The sequence below is a fragment of the Stigmatopora nigra genome, chromosome 23 (genome assembly GCF_051989575.1).
Source record: "Stigmatopora nigra isolate UIUO_SnigA chromosome 23, RoL_Snig_1.1, whole genome shotgun sequence".
In the NCBI taxonomy this organism is placed as follows: domain Eukaryota; kingdom Metazoa; phylum Chordata; class Actinopteri; order Syngnathiformes; family Syngnathidae; genus Stigmatopora; species Stigmatopora nigra.
The window spans coordinates 3,005,283-3,010,287 of record NC_135530.1 but is presented as its reverse complement, the minus strand read 5'-3'; the positions used below and the strand labels follow the sequence as shown (position 1 = coordinate 3,010,287).

General features: G+C 42.6%; 1 long non-coding RNA gene across 1 annotated transcript; it reads right to left on the bottom strand.

The window, feature by feature from the left end:
• Nucleotides 1–3,804: 3,804 nt before the first annotated feature.
• Nucleotides 3,805–4,924, bottom strand: LOC144181396 (uncharacterized). Its single transcript, XR_013324674.1, has 3 exons — nucleotides 4,778–4,924; nucleotides 4,479–4,556; nucleotides 3,805–4,400 (listed from the first exon to the last, which is right to left on the bottom strand). It is a non-coding gene; the product is annotated as an uncharacterized LOC144181396 (long non-coding RNA).
• Nucleotides 4,925–5,005: the final 81 nt, after the last annotated feature.

The window sequence follows — 5,005 nt, the reverse complement described above, 5'->3', positions numbered from 1 at the left end:
CAATCGTTTTTTTAGAGATGGCGAGTGGGCGGGACCATAGCACTTGTGAACGTAACACTGCGCGTTCAGGGGCAGTCGGATTTTTAACAGCAAATAGGCGTTATCATTTAGTTTTAAAGATACACAAAGCTGAAATATAAGCTTTATTAGAGTGTGTAAAAATTGGAATCAATAGCCCACATCTCAGGAGAAATGAAACAGGATCAGTTTCAAAAAGCTTTATTTTAAAACAGTGCAATCAAACAGTAAATAGGCACGTAAGCATGTGAACACAAACTTTGGTGTGGCCTCCTGAAGTACTCACGGTGTTTGTTCGGTCATTTAAATAGGACGGTTATTTACCAAAGTAAACAGTTAAAGTTCAGCGAAATACCTTTTTAATTGTTTACATCTTCAAGGTACAATAAAGTACTAAGTATTATCCGGGAGTGAAAAGAGACAAAACCACAAATACTACTAATTAGTGTTGTAGAGTGGTGGACCAGTGGTTAAGTCCTCAGTCTACCACCTGTGGTCCTAGGTTCAAATCCCAGTGCCTGCAATGATTTTCCAAATATTATTCAGGTTAATGGATGAGATAAAAGTATAAGTATTACTACTTGCTCTTAAAGGGTGGTGGCCCAGTGAATAAGTCATCAGTCTGTCGCCTCTGTGGTTCTGGGTTCAAATCCCAGTGCCAGCAAAAATTTTCCAAATATTACTCAGGTAGATGAATGAAATAAGAGTATAAGTATTACTACTTTCTCTCACAAGGTGGTGGCCCAGTGGCTAAGTCATCAGTTTTCCACCCATGTGGTCCTGGGTTCAAATCCCAGTGCCTGAAAACATTTTCCAAATATTATCCAGGCTAATGGATGAGATAAAAGTATAAGTATTACTACTTGCTCTTAAAGGGTGGTGGCCCAGTGAATAAGTCATCAGTCTGTCGCCTCTGTGGTTCTGGGTTCAAATCCCAGTGCCAGCAAAGATTTTCCAAATATTATTCAGGTAGATGAATGAAATAAGAGTATAAGTATTACTACTTTCTCTCACATTGTGGTGGCCCAGTGGCTAAGTCATCAGTTTTCCACCCATGTGGTCCTGGGTTCAAATCCCAGTGCCTGCAAAGATTTTCCAAATATTATCCAGGTAAATGGATGAAATAAGAGTGTAAGTATTATTAACTTTGCTTACAGGGTGGTGGCCCAATGGCTAGGTCATCAGTCTGCCAACCCTGAGGTCCTGGGTTCAAATCCCAGTGCCAGCAAAGATTTTCCAAATATTATTCAGGTAGATGAATGAAATAAGAGTATAAGTATTACGACTTTCCCTCTCAGGGTGGTGGCCCAGTGGCTAAGTCATCAGTTTTCCACCCATGTGGTCCTGGGTTCAAATCCCAGTGCCTGCAAAGATTTTCCAAATATTATCCAGGTAAATGGATGAGATAAAACTATAAGTATTACTACTTTCTCTCACAGGGTGATGGCCCAGTGGCTAAGTCATCAGTCTGCCACCCCTGAGGTCCTGGGTTCAAATCCCAGTGCCTGCAAGGATTTTCCAAATATTATTCAGGTAAATGAATGAGATACAAGAATAAGTATTACCACCTTTGCTCACCAGGTGGTGGCCCAATGGCTAAGTCATCAGTCTACCATCCCTGTGGTGCTGGGTTCAAATCCCAGTGCCTGCAAGGATTTTCCAAATATTATTCAGGTAAATGAATGAAATAAGAGTATAAGTATTACTAACTTTGCTTACAGGGTGGTGGCCCAATGGCTAAGTCATCAGTCTACCATCCCTGTGGTGCTGGGTTCAAAACCCAGTGCCAGCAAAGATTTTCCAAATATTATCCAGGTAAATGAATGAAATAAGAGTATAAGTATTACTAACTTTGCTTACAGGGTGGTGGCCCAATGGCTAAGTCATCAGTCTGCCACCCCTGAGGTCCTGGGTTCAAATCCCAGTGTCTGCAAAGATTTTCCAAATATTATTCAGGTAAATGAATGAGATATAAGTATAAGTATTACCACCTTCTCTCACAGGGTGGTGGCCCAGTGGCTAAGTCATCAGTCTGCCATCCCTGTGGTCCTGGGTTCAAATCCAGGGGCCTGCAAAGATTTTCCAAATTATATCCAGGTAAATGAATAAGATATAAGTATAAGTATTACTGCCTTCTTTCACAGGGTGGTGGCCCAATGGCTAAGTCATCAGTCTGCCACCCCTGAGGTCCTGGGTTCAATTCCCAGTGCCTGCAAAGATTTTCCAAATATTATTCAGGTAAATGAATGAGATATAAGTATAAGTATTACTAACTTCTTTCACCAGGTGGTGGCCCAGTGGCTAAGTCATCAGTCTGCCACCCCTGAGGTCCTGGGTTCAAATCCCAGTGCCAGCAAAGATTTTCCAAATATTATTCAGGTAAATGAATAAGATATAAGTATAAGTATTACTACCTTCTCTCACAGGGTGGTGGCCCAGTGGCTAAGTCATCAGTCTGCCATACCTGTGGTCCTGGGTTCAAGTCCCAGTGCCTGCAAAGATTTTCCAAATATTATCCAGGTAAATGGATGAGATAACAGTATAAGTATTACTACCTTTGCTTACAGGCTGGTGGCCCAATGGCTAAGTCATCAGTCTGCCACCCCTGAGGTCCTGGGTTCAATTCCCAGTGCCTGCAAAGATTTTCCAAATATTATTCAGGTAAATGAATAAGATATAAGTATAAGTATTACTACATTTACTTACAGGGTGGTGGCCCAATGGCTAAGTCATCAGTCTGCCACCCCTGAGGTCCTGGGTTCAAATCCCAGTGCCTGCAAAGATTTTCCAAATATTATTCAGGTAAATGAATGAGATATAAGTATAAGTATTACTACCTTCTTTCACAGGGTGGTGGCCCAGTGGCTAAGTCATCAGTCTGCCACCCCTGAGGTCCTGGGTTCAAGTCCCAGTGCCTGCAAAGATTTTCCAAATATTATTCAGGTAAATGAATAAGATATAAGTATAAGTACTACTACCTTCTCTCACAGGGTGGTGGCCCAGTGGCTAAGTCATCAGTCTGCCACCCCTGAGGTCCTGGGTTCAATTCCCGGTGTCGGCAAAGATTTTCCAAATATTCAGTTAAAAGAATAAGTTAAAATGCCTAAGTGTTTAAGTGTATAAGTATTCAGTGGTGGATGAAGCATTTTATCCAAAAAATGACTAAGTGTTTCACCCCATTTCCTTGGATAAAACGTTTCAACACCTATGTACAAGTGGGGCACGAGTTGGTGTAGTGGGTTGCACACTCGCCTTTGCACCGAGAGAACGTGAGTTCGCTTCCCGGTGTCGGCGGTTCACTGACCAAGCAAGCGGTCGAGGGTCGGCCGAAGGCCGACCCGAGAACGCCTTTCGCAATACAGGTCCATCAAGTGTCTTCCGAACTGCCGAAGGCAGTTCGGAATATAACCTTTTGCTGAAAAGTATGACTAAGTGTTTAAAAAAAATTTAAAAGTTTTTCTTTTTTTTTTTCTTCTTGTTCCATTTTCCAGACTACATGGTGTCGTGATCAGCCAAACGACGGCAGTGAGAATCGAACCCAGGTCTCCCAGACGGGAGTCCAGTGCTCTAACCTCTACGCCAACCAAGTGACTACACTTTCCTTAGTCGTCATTTGAGTTTCTTGACAAGAAATTCACAGAAACAACTAAGTGAAAATGTGTCCCAACCGGGAATTGAACCCAGGTCTCCCAGACGGGAGTCCAGTGCTCTAACCTCTGCGCCAACCAAGTGACTACACTTACCTTAGTCGTCATTTGAGTGTCTTAACAAGAAGTACACAGAAACAACTAAGTATATTTAGGGAAGTACATTTTTTATTTTTAAATAGATTAAAAGAACTGGATTAAAATCCCTGAACACTCCGTTTTTATAAATCTAAAACAATGTTTATTTTAGCTTTTTGTATATATTTTTTTGATTTTACAAAATGATTTTTGAACAAAAAAAATGGATTAAAAAATGACAATTGTTGATTAAAAAGGGGGAAAATCAGGAAGTCAAATGTAATATACATCTATATTCTTCATATGAATTTGATCCTAAAACAAAGTCGGCACTCATGATTGACTTTCCCGGGCCGCACAAAATGATTCGGCAGGCCAGATTTGGCCCCCGGGCCACCACTTTGACACCAGTGTTCTTAGCCAAAGGACTCACAGCGACCTCCTGTTTGGCGACCTCCGCACTTTCCGCCGGCTTCTCCCTCCTCTCGCCGTTTGAGCTCTCGTGACAGGCGGCGTTGGCCAGGGACGACCAGGGCTCGGCCTCGGCGGTCCGCTTGGTCGGCGTGCCGTGAACCGAGTCCGGGATCCCTCCTTTCGGCTTGATCGGCACTCTAGACTTTGTAGATTTGGTCGGGGGCATTTTCTGCTTCTGTTTTCCTGAAACAAGAACAATTTCAAAAAATATTGACTTACTCCCAGTAGCTTTTTCACTCACACATAGTTTTTAGTACCTACCTTCTCCTCTCCTTTCTTTCCTTGTACTTGAAAGATGCACAAGTGAAAGACATTCCCCTTCCATTTTGGGGAAGAAACCTGCGTTTACAAACAAACATGATTGGTCTTGCCATTACATAGTGGCTATTGAAATGTCCGTTGTTAGGCAGAAAAACTCGTCTGAATATCACGCAAAGCTAACAAGCTAGCAGCAAGTTGCGAAAAGTTTCCTTCCTGATCCAAATGTATTTATTTATGTCGAAGGTTCGGTAACAGTTAATAAGAACTTTAAATGTTTTTTGACGTATATATCGACCCACCTTGTCGTTGTCGAGACAAGCGAAGAAAGTATTTGACTCAAATGCAGTATCCAGTCGCAAAGTCCCGTGGAGACTCGAGCAACAAACCTCAAGCTTGTTTTCCGGCGCCCTTGGACATATGGAGCCGTTCGGCCAATCGAAGCAGCGCTTGTTCATTCCACCAATCAGCTCGCTTCTTCGTGCTGTTGTCGGGGCGATCGGCGCTCTGGCTCAAAGATGCTATGTAGA